Genomic DNA, 16,448 nt, shown 5'->3' with positions numbered 1-16,448 from the left:
TTGCTGCAGTAATTAGATGAGGAATATGCATTTGTGAACCAGCCAATAAACCATGCAGAATCTCTGAGTATGCATATCATGCAGCCTGGTTCCAGTATGCTACGGTCCTTGATACCAGTTACAGTAGGATTACATCAGCATAATTTGGCTGGAATCCTATGAACTCACAACAGAAGAGAAAAAGGAAAGTAACAGCAGTACAAACAAGAAATAACAGCAATACCAACATTCTCACTGCATTCTTGCACCCACCCGCCTCATCAATGGTACATAGAGAATGAGCCCAAATTATTAATGCACAGGATGCCAACATACTCAACACATGGCAATGAAAGAAACCCATTATTTTATCTGCAGCAAGACACAAACAGGAAAAAGCTTAAAATAATGTGCTTTATAATTCAATTTTAACTTTAAAGGAAACATGTATTGAAAATGAACTTATGATTGCTTTATGAAAAGCAGCTTGTTTAGGGAAATAATTATGCAAATAACATGTTCAGTGGTCATCATATAGCACAATGTGTATTGTCTTATTTTATGGCTTGATACTGAGCTCAGGGACTAGCTAGTCACCACAGGTATCATCTACTAATCCAGTCAACTCCAGCCTGGTATCCTCCAAGTGTTTGGACAACTCCTACCATCTCTGACTTTTGGCTATATTAGATGGGGTTTATGGAGGTTGTATTCTAAATATTTAGAAAGGACTGGATTGGCAAAATCCCAAAACAGATTAAGCAGGTGGGGAGAGGGAGGGGAGTGTCCGCTGCACACATGAAAGTCCTTGTGTGGACAAAGCAACATCACTGGATATAACCCTGAGTTCTAATATTCACTCTCTACAGATGCACACCACTGCAGCTTCAGCAGAAGAGAGTCAATAATAATTTCAAGCTGCCTACAGTGAAGGCTGGAGAGCAGGCAGGATTAGATAATTGCAATGATTCTGTGAACCCAATTACAATTTTGCAATAACTGAAAACTTTATGTCTGTGATGTGGTTCTAGTCAGAACTCTATCAAGACAGGGAGATTTGGCTTGGGATAAAACTACAATTTTTTAAAGTAGGCATGCTAGAGAACTAGAACACTTTCTCAGGTTCAATTTTTCTAAAAGCACTTGTATTATCTTACACTTAACATTCTAGCATATACCTATAATTCACATAGCATTCTTTAATGCGATGTAGCAATTAATAACCACATCATTCTAGCACATCAAACACTCAGGTATGATTTGCTTAAATGCAATGACAATTGCCATAATACACCTTTTCCAACACCTGTCCATACATGCTGAATTTTCTGTAATCAAACATAACTCATACTTCACAACAAAGAGCCAGGACAGGACGCACAACATTGCTACTCAAAGTGGTAGTCCACAGACTGGACTACCACAGATTGGAGCCAGTCCATGACTCATCATTTGCTGGTCAATGGCAAGAAGAAAGCAGCTCTGAGAACCTTGCAAAGGAGAACCTTCTTCCATGTATTTTAAAAAGTAAACAATACTTATTTGACCCAAATTATTGGACACAAGGGGGAACTACAGAAACAGTGCAAGAGGCACACAGGGTGTTCTGTATATATGGGAGAATTTTAAAAAGCAATTGGTCCTCACTGACCTGGGGCTAAAAGATCTTGTAATGTGGAGGAGCCCTGGCTGCCTAGATAAAACACTATAGCCCCACACACCCTTGCCTGGGAGTAAGGCCCACTCAGTCTCTTTCTGCTTTTTTCATGTCTTTTATTTTCTCTTTATTCTTAAAGCTCAAATTCAGTGCTTTGTCTCTTTCCTGTCACTGACTCCACTTGTGCTGAAATAAGTTCTACCTTTTCTCCCCAGGGTTGCATCACTGCTTTCCGACCCTCTATCAATGCACTCTTCATACACCATGTATGCTTATCTAATATTTGCTGTAGCTCGGCTTCAAATCTATCGCCTTCATGAGCTGTCACTTTCCTTCCTTCTGCCATGTCAGTTTCACTTACATGCAGATTTGCTGAGCATCCTGAAGCCTCACCGAGAGGTATCGCTTTGAAGCATTTTAAACCATATTTTTCTTTAGCAGTCAGAACCTTGAGACATCTTTCAAAGCTTCCTTCTATTTTTAGCTGTGTTTTATCACTTTTTATGCTTCATATTGGCAGCTACCTTGGTCCAGCAAGCCCTAGACTTTCCATGCTAATAACTTTCATGAGCTAAAATGTATTCACTGGTAGTCTGCTGATGCATTTAAAATAAGTATTTCCAAACAAATTTTAGCTTCTTGGGTCCTGAGATTCTTAATTTGCCCCAGTGGGTATCACCCATGGCTCTGTCTCATCTGGACAAGACTGTGAAGATTTGAAACACCTTTGGATACTATTTCTCATTTAATTAATGGCCCATTATGCTGCTTACAATTGCAGAAGAATTACAGCTGAATGCAAGCGCCACATAGGGGAACCCAGCACATCAAAAGTGGAAAAGTGATGAGATATAGGTAACTAAAATGGCTCCACCAAAACAGAGGAAGATTAACAGTCACTACATGATTGGACAGCTGGACCAACCAGACCCAGGGACTGGGGGAGGGAGATACTAGAGGAAAGAAACTGACATTCTGAAGGGGTCACAATTGGAAAGGTTTAGTTACTGCAATCAAAAGAAACTGATTCCTTGCTGCCATCTACAGGAGGAAGGAGAGACGGTGATTAAACTGCAGTTGCAGTTACTGTATTTGCCAAGTTTTCTATATGAACCAGGACTGAAATTCTTACCATACATGATGCAGCGGGGAAACTAGGCTTTATTTTACCCAGTTTGCCCCCCCCTGCACACGCATTTGCGTACACATACACACAGCCTGGGGGCCTCAATGGCGCCCCTCTGGAGGCTTCACCTGGGACAAAAAACCTGGCCAGTCCCCCCGAACAGCTATGCCACCCAAGAGATGGAATCTAGGTGGTAGTGCTGCAGCAATCATGTAGTTTTGTGTGCAACAACGACTTATATAAATCTAACCCAGGGCCCCCTTAGTGGTTATACCCAATGTACGCACATATGAAAAAGAAATTGTGTGTTTATGTACCCAAACTAAGCTTTAGCGACCTTAAAACATACACCCTTACCTCAAGGAAGAGCATCCTGTATGAAACACTGGTCCAATGCTTCATTTGGGTGCCACACCTGGCTAGTAATATTCAATGGAAGTGTGCACCCCAAAATAAGCTTTGGGCCACCTAAAATCATACACCCATATACCATATACTGAATGGTCTGCCAACACCCAAAGCCATGCTTTACCTACAAGTGTACAATTGCACCAAGTCATCTGAACTGCCCAGACATGCTTGCTTGGCAAATAGGCTCACATGCACAAACATGTTCAAACTCCAACAGTGTTGAAACTGGGTATTAAGTCCAGAGAATGGTGAACATATAGCTGAGGAAGAATTGGATGGTTATTCTAATGATTAATTTTCAGATGAGCACATCAGATCAGATGGTGCAGGACAAGAAAAGTGAAACAAAATAAAGCCTGAAATGTAGGCTTCTGAAATTGCTATAATTGCTGTTAATATGTGCTGGTAAGAGATACTGATTGGGATGCTAAGAACAAGTATATTAAAGCATTCATAGATCATTTTATTGGTGTCTAATTCATGTTTGAATTAGACACCAATAAAATGGCGTGCTCTGGTCCATGGGGTCATGAAGAGTCGGACACGACTAAACAACAACAATTCATGTTTGATGAGCAGGACAATGTTGAACAGCATACACCCACATTTTGAAGAGATCAAGAGTTCAGGCAGTAACTGGGAATTCCTTAGTTCTTATTATACTTAGTAAGGATTAAAGGCATGTTTTATCCTGTCTATAGATAAGTGGTTTGTTTTTTAATGTAGTCAACGCTGCACACCTGGTCACCTTTTGACAAAAATTCACAATTACCAGGGTGGCCTGGCTATTCCAGCGATTGAATCCCATCATTTTCCTTATATAAAAAAGTCCAATATTTTGAGGGAGTGAGTTTGCTGCACAAGAGCTCCAAATTAATTTAAAGTAGGTGATCTGAATTTGCTAGCATGCGATTGTTAATTATGTTGCTTTGAATGCATACTTGACTTTCTTCAGTAATGTTCTATTCTGGATTGTTTTATTTGACGTTTTAATATAGGTTGTAAACCACTGCGATATTTTTTTAATTAAAAATATAAAGCAGTATAAAAATGAAATTAATAATAAAGTATTTTTTAGGATTTCTCATATGGAAATTATGACAAAAATGAAGGGTGCTATTGTTAAAATTGTGATTACACACAAAGCAGTATGAGTGCTATAAGTCTGCTACCCATTCTCCAACTTTTGATTTACAGACTTTTCCAAAAACCATGTTCATAATCATTTAGCACATATGGTAAGAATTCACCGTCTGTGGCAGTATGGTTCTAAGAACCAGAAGAAAAAGAGTGAAACACACTAATTTGCCTAAAAGTGTGAGGTTTCTGTCTATAGCACCTTGCCTATGCTATTGCAATCATTCTTGCCACTTTGGGCTTAGTGCTCCAATGCTATTCTGGTGCTTGGGTAAAAACAACAGCACGGGTGCTTCAATATACTCTTCCTGCTGCCCTGTTTAAGACAGGGACGACCAACTTCTGAATCCTTGCAGGCCACTCCTTCCCAGACACTGCTCTGGGGCTCAGAACTAGACAACCCATGATGACTACATGATGATACAAAATTTTGCATCATTTAGCAACAAGGGCTTTCATACAGATATAGGCACAAATATTATCTTAGTACAAGATCATTTTATCAGGCCAGGGTAGGGGGAAGAGAATGACTGAACAATGAATGCATTCCTTAAAAAGAGGAATATTTAAAGAGGCACATTAAGAACATAAGAAGAGCCTGCTGGATCAGGCCAATGGCCCTTCTAGTCTAACATCCTGTTCTTACAGTGCCTAACCAGACATCTCTAGGAAGTCTGCAAGCGGAAACCAAGCACTATTCTCCTCTGATTACCAGAAACTGGTAATAAATACCCATGACATCTAGTCTGGTTTACAGAAATTGGGAAAGAATTGCCTTTCAAAGTATCTATTATATTATACACATATTTAAGTTTCCTAGGTGGGGAATCATGTTTTTTTCCAGCACTGAAGGTACCTTGCACATGAACTCAATGTGTTTGATCTAGTCCTCATCACAACCTCGAAGCAGGGGAACACAAGAGAGAACCATGCTGTAGCAAACTGATAGCAAATTTATAATGGATTGAAGATCACTCAGTTCAATTTTCTTCTTTAAAACCACATAAAATGGCAAGATATTAAGCACTATTGAAAATCCCTTTGTAAGAGTTAGTTTGTATTACATATCCACTTCAAGGGTAATATTTAATTGTGGTGTTCAATTTGCACAACTGGCTTCCACTTGTGAAAATGGGACTTCCTCTCCCCTCTTTCCCCAACAATCTTTTATACTGGAATGGGGAACACTCAGGAGCAGAATGGAGGCTGCAGGGGGAAGGGTTAAAGAGGAATCCCACTGCATACCCCCAAGACTCCTGTAGTAGAACCACTTTTAGGAATTTATGGGAGACCAGAGTTCCTCATCAATTTGATACATTTGTCATGTATAGTTGAGATCTGTACCCTGTCAGTCCTACAAGTTATACACCATAGCTACATCCATGAAGTGGAGTCCCAGTATTTTAAACACCAGCTGATAGAAAGTTTTCCAAATGTACAGTGAAACTTTTAATCAGTTAAAGATCTTTCTAATAAACTAAATGATATGCCTGATTAACTATTCAACACATTTTGATCTATGTTAAATATGTATAAAAACTGCAGATGGCAGCCACCATTTTAGCAGAGATATAGTCCCTTTACTCTCAAAAAGCTTTTCTTATAAACTGGTGCATTTAGCAATATATAGGCACGCTATCTAAAAGAAACAAATTATACTATTCCCTTGAAAATGAACTTTTGCATGTAAGTTTATGTGTATTAATTTAAATAAGTTAGGATGCAGCAGTTTGTAGCTCCATCTCTAATACTAGTTATATTTTTAAATTTTAATATACTAAAGAGTACAATGTGAAAAGTTAAGAATTTTATCTGTCACCTTTCTCCACTTAGTTTCTAAGGCAACTTATGAACAAAATTAAACATTACAAACAGAATAAAACAATTAACAGATTTTAAAAATTACATCTAAAATTAAATCGAAAACCAACAGCAACAGCAATAAAACCAGAAGACTGAAATTAAATACTGCTAAAAGTTTAGTAATAGAAACATTTTCAACTGGTGTCCAGAATCTATGTCTAATCAGGGCTCCATAACAAACATAAGAGGGTCAGGTCCATGGGTCCATCTCTAGTCCGGCATCATGTTCTCACAGTGGTCAATCAGATGAATGTGGGAAACCCGAAAGCAGGTACCAAGCACAAGAGAACCCTCCCCTTCTGGGTAGTGGTGTGCAGTCAGTGGACTAGGGGGTCTAGGCTAATCCCCTAAATGTTCTCCTGGCGCCTCCTTCCCAAAGCCCAGGAAGCTTATGCTTGGCTTAGGGGAGGAGGAATGATGCTCCAATGGGTCCAAGAGCCCGCCCACAATTTTGGACTTTGGGAAGGAGGCAGGAGGGCTCCAGCATCCTGTCAGGAGGCCTGGCCTCCATCCCAAAGTGCAAGAGACTTCTGCCCAGCTTAGAGAGAGAAGTGCAATGCTCACATGTGAAATGTTTGGATGTCTTGATGTCATGTACACTTCATCAACCTCGCAAACTGGCACCTCTGGCCCCAACTGTTCCCCTATGAAAAATTTCACCATACTCCACTGTCCCTGGGATTGCCAGCAACTGATGAACAGAGAAGCAGCCTAACTTCAAATGACCTCCAGAGCAGGACATCAAATGATCATATCCACGCATGAGCAGATTTATACAACAGAGAGCAACTTTTATTCCTTCAGATACCCTTGCATATGTTGGTAAGGGCTTTATGGGTCAAAAATAACATAATGAATTGCATCCAGAAACATGAAACAAATTTGAAAGTGAAGGTTTATCAATATTGTTATGACGTTCCACATGACAAGTCCTGATTAATAATTCAGTCTCCATACAGTATTCTGTACCAGTTCTATTTTCTGAACATTTTTCACTCGTAGCACACTGCATTAACTAACATGGACTAATGGGCAACCATGGCAAGCTTCTGGTTGTCCATTAAAGGCCACAAATAGTGTAATCAAACAAAGTGGTTATCAATCATACCACAGACTGCATTTGAGCAACAATAGCATTTCCAAGCTGCATTCTTCTCTGTGTGTGATTGGCACATAAGTACCTAACACCCTCATTTTTAAGTCATTATATTCATTACTATTCTGCTGCTTGCTGTCCACACCAGTGGACAGAGCTTGATGAAGTAGTGCTTCTTTGCTCCTTCCCCTAATCATTCCTCCCAAGCTCTCCTGTTACAGTACATTTCCTATGCATAAGAGCAAACATTACTTGCTTTACTTGTCATGTTTCACATTGGAGAAAAAGGAGGCATGGGAAACAACCAATAAAACAATACAAAAATGTTAAAAACAACTCTAATACCCTCTTAATAATTTCAAAGTTGCCAGAAACAATCAGTCAGCCACCAAATGCCTGAGTAGTGGCCTCAAATTCCACCTAAACATTAATAAGGGGAAAGATACACCTAATCAGGAAGAACAGTCTGTAAATGGGAGCCCACTAACTGAAAGGCCCTGTCATAGATCAACACCAGTCAGGGAGCATCCAGCAGCTATATTGTATCAACAAATCCTCCCCTTCCAACTTTATGGCCTGAGATAGTTGATGTCCTTATGGTCAACTGAGTCAGAAAACAGTAACATGAATTTTGAGTTGTAATCTTACACATACTTCCTTGGGAGTAGTCCCTATTGAACAAAGTGCTCCTTTTTAAAAAGTTAACATGCTTAAAGATTGAACTGTACAACATACAGCAGCTAACTGGTCAGCTAATAGCCTGATAGTTCACATTAGTATGAAACACTGATGAGGAAACCCAGCCAGATGGGTGGGATATAAATAATAAATTATATTATTATTAACCATTATTTGATTGACATTTTTATTTTACCCTAAACATGGTTGCAAAATTATATAGTTGTGCTTATGCTTCTTGGGTTTAAAACAAATGCTTTAAAATTTGTTCATGCATTTTAGATTATAAAATGTTTTTAAAACATGATTTTAAATTATTTGGAAATAAAAAAATCTTGATTTTATTATAAAACTTGTTTCTATATACTATTAATTTAGGATTTTAGTTATTTTTAATAATATTTTTGGCAGATGCATATCAATACTGCCACACTGAAAAATGCCAGAATGTTTTACAACAGATTGTTCATGCAGCAAATATGGGTGGTAACATAAGTGTTGTCTCTCTGAATACTAAACAAGGGAAAACAGTTTAGTGCAAAATTACCTGATTTTGGTCGCTGTTTATTAAACACTTGCAAAAGCTTACAATCCCAAAATCAGGCCAAATACTTCATACACCTGATTCTCAGTATGTTTTTCATTCCAGTGCATTAAATTGTTTTGTGCTACTTCTTCCCTCACCCCACCGAAGTTAGGGCAATCTTTACAGCATTATAAAGCTTACTCTGGAACAGAGTACCAAATTTTTATACTACCTTCATAATCTGCATCTGTCACCATTATCCAGACTGTAAAAGCATTCACACTGTAGTGCCTTTACATTTTAACCTGTGCTGGAACAGTTTTAATTGCTGCTCTTTATGCTGCTCTTTATTTACTATTGGGTTTTTTTAATTGAAATATTTTCCATTCGTTGTCTCTGTTTTTAAGTCTTAGCAACATGTTAATTTAAACCAAAATAGAAAGTACATATAATTTTAAATATTTTTCTCATTTTAGAGGATGAAATGGTATTTTGCTTATTTAATAACTCTTGGAAATAAGGCAAATAATGCCTTTGCTCATTATACACGTAGACCTGAAGTACGGTATATTATGAACAAAGAAATGGGACTTCTACTGTACTGACACAGTGACTGTCATTCTGTATGCTACTTGTGGATAATTCTCTACCTCTAGAAGCTGAATTCTGGTGCCTATGTCAACTTGTGAGACCCTGGTAAATTGACATAATTTTTGACTTAGAAAAAGATATGCTTCTTTACTTATATGTGAATGCAACCTTCAACCTGACAGATTACCATCAGGTCACCCTGATGAAAGTCATTAGGATTTGGGGGGCATGGTATCATTAGTACACCAATAACACTTGCCTCTCTTTCTCCATACAATCTGAATCAGGAGAGGCCATGTGGTCCAGTGCCTGGACACAGTAGTGGGGTGAAGAAAAATGAGCTGAACTTGAATCCTAGTAAGATGAAGGCACCATGGATGAGTTGTTCCTGTGTCTAAGAATTTGGTAAATTGCCTTTGCTAGATGGAGCTCTGCTCCTCCTGAAGGAGCGGGAATGCAGTCTGTGGATGCTACTGGATCCAGTTTTGTAAACAAAGGATCAGGTAGCCTTAGTGGCAAGAAATGCCTTTTACCACTTGACTGATTGATTTCTATACCGCTTAATATATTAAAAATATCTCTAAACAGTGTACAAAAAAAATGAAGCAGCTACAGATAACTTTAACAAAATATTACAGAAATACAGTTACATATAAAAAGTTACATTAATACAAATATATTCATTTTCCTTCTGGCACACCCTTCCTCCCAGCCTCTGGGTTCTCACCCACGGTCCAACAACTCTCAGCTCACCCACAAAAGTCTCACAGTGAGACAAGATCCTGGAAACAGTGGACATCACTCTAGACATCATCTCTAGACTTGCATTTTAAGGGCAGGCCCAAGGTGGATTGTACTTCCTCAAGGTACCCACAGCTGTGTCCCATTCAACTGCACTCTCCACACCCAGGTGCCACAGGTTTGCTGAGTTTCCCAAATAGGAAAAGGGCCCTCCTCCACTCGCAGCTCTTTCTTCACCCACTGTCCTCTCCTACTCCAGCTGCTTGTGGCTAGTTACATCCATTTCTGAGGTTACATATGCTTCAGGTTACAGACTGCTAACCCAGAAATAGTGTTTCAGATTAAGAACTTTGCTTCAGGATGAGAACAGAAATTGTGCTCCGGCGGTGTGGCAGCAGCAGGAGGCCCCATTAGCTAAAGTGGTGCTTCAGGTTAAGAGCAGTTTCAGGTTAAGAATGGACCTCCGTAACCTGAGGTACCACTGTATAGCCAATCAACCACTTTGATCTGTGGAACTGACAGTTACATAACACTCATTCTACACTTGTAAGAAATCAATATTTTAGGGTGGCGGAATATACCGTACATTCTGGAAATCCCTGTTTACTGTTTACTTGTACTTCTTTTATGGCGCCTGCTTAGTTTAGGCAAACCTATCCAGACATATAGAAAGCTGATATGTGTTTTAATAGTTTTGTTCAATTATTTTTCTTCTGCCTGGCCTTTGGCTTGGAATCAATTTGATTCCCTTCCCCTCTTTCTTTTTTCCTTTCTCCTCCTATTTAGGGACTTCCCTGGCTTTTTTCTGGTCCATGTAGGACCAGTCTGGATAGTTAGCCTTGGTGAAGACTTGACGTTTTCATCCCCAAAAAAATGTTTTTTATTTTTGTTTTCATTGAAATGAGGTTGCATTTTAATGTTTTAATGCTGTATTTTACTCTTTTTTAAGTTGTATTTCAATCAATTTGTTTTTAAGAAAGTCCTCCCCCTTCTTTTGGTGGGCATCTCTTAGAGCCATCCTTAGGATTCCCCCCTCGGTAGCGGGTGCGGTTATGAGATTAGAGGTCGGCTGGCAAGCTGTATGGTATGTGGCCTTGAAGACGAAGCTCTGGCTATGGCTCAAGCTTTGTTTTAAACCAGTGGGTATTCCCCCCTTGATATTGAGGGACGATTTCCAATCATCGTGGGAAAGGGAGGTCATTAACGAGGTTCAATCCTGCGGATTGTCTCACCTTTACTTTGAGTCTATGACGTACAATCAAGCTAGAGCTGTGATCTCCCGGGGACTGAGTGACATTGCTAGACAAGAGGACATAGCCCAGGTAAAACCAGGGATGTTCCTAGGGGACCAGATTTATCGGACCATGCCAGCCCCCTACCTTGCAGAAATCCACTATGTGGAATACCGCAGACTTCTTACAGTGGCTAGATTAAATGTCCTTGACTCTGCGATATTGTGGGGAAGGTACAGGGGAGTACCATACGCCCAGAGAACCTGTCATTGTGCCATGGGTGTGGTTGAGTCCACCGAACACATTCTCTTGACTTGCCCTTCTTATGCAGAGCTTAGACAAAATTTTATAGATCCACTCCTGTGTCAATTTAGCTTCCTACCCGGAGAAAACCAGGTTTTACACTTGCTGAATAATGTCACTAGAGCTATACCTTCATTGGTGGCCAAATTTCTTTTTTTAGCTTTTAAGCGTCACAAGACTATAATTGACTGTATTGATATGGGGCTATCTGTTTAGCCCATTTTAGTGTTGGCTAAGCTCTAAAATCTTCCTGGATGTTTAACTGTGTATTGACAAATGTACTTTTTTCTGACTGACGGTCGAATAAAAGGTTGATGATGAATTTGTTTTTATATCGGTTGTTAGCCACCCTGAGCCCGGTCTTGGCTGGGGAGGGCAGGGTACAAATTATTATTATTATTATTATTATTATTATTATTATTATTATTATTATTATGTTTCTAAATAACCATTTAAAACTGTCATTTGTTGATAGTTTTGTCTATTTCTGTAAACCACTTAAAGGTTTAGCAATATAAAAAGGCTGTGAAATAAAACAAAATTAACTCCATTTTTTAAAAGAGTCATATATTCAGGATAAAGAAAATTATAGGAAGCACAGTGGGTGGGTGGTTTCAGTGTCTGGGAGAATGGTCATTTGCCTGCCCTGGATGGAGTAACTCTGTCTGGAAAAATGGGTGCACAGTCTGGGAGTTCTCCTAGATCCATCTTTGTCACTCAGGGCTCAGGCAGCACTGGCTGTTATGAGTGCCTTTCACCAGCTGCAGCTAGTACACCAACTATGACCATTATTGGACAAGGATAGCCTGGCTGTAGTGATTCATGCATTGGCAAGCTTAAGTCTAGACTACTGCAATGTGTTCAATGTGGGGCTGGACTTGTGCCTGGTATGGAAGCTTTTATTTATGAGGCAATAAAAGAAAATTTGATAAAGATGTTTTACAGATGGTATCTAACACCAACCAAAATATGTTAAATGTATACATAATTTGTTTTTATGTACACCACTTAGAAATATTAATGATTAAGCAGTATATAAATAACTTAAATAAATAAATTGAGCAGTATCATTTTTAACAATAAGTTTTTTGTCCATCCTGAAAAAGTGAACAATCTTGCTTAATATCCTTGTAGGCATAAAGAGAGAACCATACAGGAATCTAAATATTTTTTTTACACAGTGCACATGAATTGCTTGATCAGAAGTTCCAGATTATACCCCTAGAATGTCAGAGATATGATTATCACAGCAACGAGTTACAGGCATGGAGAAAATATCTAAATTTCCGAAGGGGGGATTTTATTTAAATGAAAGAATGAATAATACTTTTTCTTGTTAATTTATATCACACTGGGGATGAGGTAATCACTAGGAAGCTGGTGTAGCTATACAGAATTCCAAGATAATGGAATTTCTAGATCCAGATATAGAAGTTCATTCCAAAAACTGGTCCAGTCTTTTGACTGATCCAGAAAATCTTTAGGCACCAAAACAATGGAACTGGAAAAAGTGGGCGTGCAATCATTTCCATCTCTCTCTCTCTCACACACACACAAACACATGCCTTTAACTGAATATAAAATTACACAAATAACATTTAAATGTTATGACTATTGAAGATAATGATTTTTTAAAATGGCCAAGTTATTTTTTAAAAATACTGTACAAAAAAAGTTTGTGTCACAGTATAATTCTCCTCAGACTTATTTTTTTATTTGCTTACTTTAAGAATTTATAAACCACTTCCCAACAAATGTTTCTTAATTACTCTACAATAAAGGTATAAAAAAGAACATATAGTACACACAGCAATGTAAAAAAAATCCTAAAAACATCAAATTGCACAAATTCAGTATACATTATAAAATGGCTGAGTCACACTTTTTTGGGGGGGAATGCCCTATTAAATATAGACATTTTCAGTAGCTGGCTAAAAGCAAGAAAATGAAACACTTGTCTAATTTTAATTGGAAGCCAATTCTAGAACTGAAATTTCTACTTTTCACATGCTAGCCTCTATAGGTTTCTTCAATCATCCAGAATATGAAATTCTCAAAAGGTTCAAAGAAAAAAGTCAATAAGTGAACAAGGCTTCAGATGAGCAACAGATACAGTGCATCCACATAGGCGCCGACTCCATGGGGCTTGAGGGGGCCCGAGCCCCCTCAAAAATTCGTTTGGGGGGGCTCCGCCCCCCCAATAATCTCCGGCGCCCCTCCAGCAGAGCGCCATCGCCGACCCTCCCCCAGCCCAAAATGCACAGGGAGGGGCGGGCTGCATGCCTCCTGCCCTCCCTCCCGAGCAAAAGCTCCACCCAATTTCCTTTGGAGCTGATTAATAGGCGCAGCACGCTCTCCCCTATTCGCTCACGAGGAGGCGGCGCCACTTTATTTGCATATTCATGAGCTTATTTATTATTCATGAGCTTTCCCGGCCCCCCCCCCAATATTTTTTATAAGTCCGCGTCCCTGTGCATCCATAAACAAAGGACATTAAATGACTGGACATATTACGCGTGTAGGTCTTTGTTTTTAGGAAGAACTGCAGAGTATTAATGCCACATTATATGGTGTCAGGGAGCCATAATTTTGAACTATATTCAACTTTGGTCAATCATTCAGGGGAAGGCTTATTTGAACAGGTTCAAATAAGAGCAAGTGCACAGCACATCACAGGACAGGCAAACATGTTAGAAAGGTTAAGAGAGCTGGGTCAGATAGAAACAAGGTGTCTTGAGAAGGAATTTGAATATTTTCTGTAGCTAGATTCAATAAGGCTAGTAAAACACGCGGGGAAATTTAAGTAAATTCTAACTATGGAGGCAACTAACATTTATAATGTTTTCAATGATGAGTTCAGAATGGTGACCAGAAGGTGAAGAAAGTAATGGTCTGTGTATTTTTAAATAGACTTTGAGCCAAGACTTTATATCTGGGCAGCTCTGCCTCCTTTATGATCACCAGAGGTTACCATAATTGGTGGTTCTAAGTGACATAGATCTACATACAAGAAACCCCCCTTCTCTGTCCCCCAGAGAAGTGAGTGTATTTTGCTTCATGCTCAGGAACTACCTGCTTGCTGCATTTGACTACAGAAAAAATATTGTCCAAGCTTGGAAAGCTAGGAAACATGGGAGGCTACCAAGGGTAGCTCTCCCCTTGTAGCATATGTCCTGGTTCACTTGCATGAGGCCTTTGCTTTTTTAAAAAATACTAAATTGCTGTTTAAATTATGAAACATTTGCTGCACTCACCTACACCTATTTTCTGCATGTGGCATCCAGTAATAATTGTATGCGTGGTATAAAGTAGCATGTGGACAGGAAGAAGCTGGACCAGACACTCATCCCTAGTACAGTACTGTACCTACTAGGGTAGAGATTGTCCAAGGCCACACAGCACCCAAGTCAAACTCTTCAAGCTCTCAATACAATATACACTTACTAATACTACTGTGGCTTTTATGCTCTTCACTTTCAAACACTGAAGCAGGAATAGCAGTGTCAAAAGTTAACAAAGACACAGCACTAAAAATCTTCAGCACAAGAGGCTGTATCTTAGACTTCAAGCATAGGCTGTATCTTAGACTTCAAGTTCAATGATCCCAGCGAACACACGTGTTGCACTAGCATAACCTTTTTTTAAAAAAGATCTGTCATCTGCTCTACGAATTTTAAACATGAGCCATCAGAATGATACTGGCAATAGCATTTCCTTTACGCTCCAGAAACACCATTTTTTTTGAAAAAGAAATTACTTACTGCACGTTCGTTGTTGCTTTCTCTCCCCCTAGCAGCCTGTCGAAACACACGCAAACGCTGGCGCGCGCTAACACACACACACACACACACACGCTCAACACTGCTCCTTCCCTTTAGAAAGGGCTGACAATGCTGCAGACCAAAAGAACTCAGTCCTATCAGCATTATTATTATTATTCCTGAACGCGATTATCCTGTCCTCACTCACAAAAATATAAGCCTCAGCGCGGGGCGGGGAATACGAGAGAAACCACGTATCAGAGAAACAGCCCCACAAGGAGGGAGAAGCAGTGACAGCAGCGGCAGCCATGGCTCCAGCTGCAGCAACAACAGTGACAGGCTGGGATCGAGGGAGCCAAAGGGCTGCCGGATGGAAAGAGCCCCTTCTTCGGGCTGACAGTCCTCGTGCACAGTATTAGAAGCGGGTGGGGGGGGGAGCGGCGAGGGAGGAAGGAAGGCACGACGACGCACCGAAGGAAGGTGTGTCAGGAGATCTCCTCAGAAAGGGCTCGTGCGTGTTCCATGTAGGCAAAGAGGTTGCAGTACCTCCATTACGAGGAAAGGCAGCGCAAGAAAGGGGGAGTGTTCTCGCTTGCTCTCTCTGCTTTTTAAATGTACACCCAAAGCAAGCAGGGCAGGAACAGGCAGCAGCAAAAAGGAGCCCACTTCTATACGAACCGCGGCTACCTCCCGCCTGACGGGAGGTTCAGGGGGTGCTACAGACTAGGGTGGGCTGCCTCGCGCTCGTGCGCGCCCGCGCGCGCGCGCGCACACCCACCCACCCACACCCACTGAAAGGGGCACATATATATTCTATACACTCACCTCCGCCACAGAATAGGCTGCATAAAGGGAGCCCCATTTGCAGAAAGGAGGGAGTTTTGACAGACACGCACGTACATATGACACCAGGAAAGGAAGAGGGGGGATTTCAGAGCGGCGCCAAGCCGTTTCTAGAGCAGTTGTTTTCTTCTTTAGTGTCTCCTTGCCACCCTCACCTGTAAAGGGGGTGACCTACAAGGGGGGGTGTCCTACAAAGGGGGTGTCACTCGCGTAACTGCCGTTGCTCCTTCCCTCCCCGCCTCCCCCCCCCCCGCGGAGTCTGCGGTGGAGATACTGGTGGTTTCCTCTCCTTACCTTCTCTCAGCGGAAGGGAGGCGGCTCTTTACAAGAAGCGCCGTCCTTTAAAGAAGATCCGAATTCCGCAGCCACCCCCTGCCGGTCAGCGGCGCCTGGAGTCTCAACCCCGCTCCGAAAGCCACGGCAAGAGTCAGGTTTTGACGACACCCCTTCTCTCCTCTCGCCCCCTCCCCTCAGCTCAGTCGCTCCTCTTTCCCTTGCCCCTCT

General features: G+C 40.6%; 1 protein-coding gene across 4 annotated transcripts in view; it reads right to left on the bottom strand.

Annotated features, from left to right (window-relative positions):
* The window catches only part of ANKRD12 (ankyrin repeat domain 12), a 48,367-nt gene extending 31,919 nt beyond the window's left edge, over positions 1-16,448 (bottom strand). For 2 of the 4 annotated variants that reach the window (XM_081917970.1, XM_081917972.1), the window contains exon 1: positions 16,239-16,447. The gene's annotated coding sequence lies outside the window, so the exon portion shown is untranslated. Of the gene's footprint in view, positions 1-15,926; positions 16,148-16,238 lie in introns of those variants that run through there. The other 2 variants (XM_081917974.1, XM_081917971.1) reach the window with 2 other exon arrangements.

The sequence above is a fragment of the Podarcis melisellensis genome (assembly GCF_964234715.1).
Source record: "Podarcis melisellensis genome assembly, chromosome: 7".
Taxonomy (NCBI): domain Eukaryota; kingdom Metazoa; phylum Chordata; class Lepidosauria; order Squamata; family Lacertidae; genus Podarcis; species Podarcis melisellensis.
Note: the sequence above shows the minus strand (reverse complement) of the source record. Positions and strands in the feature narration are given on the sequence as shown.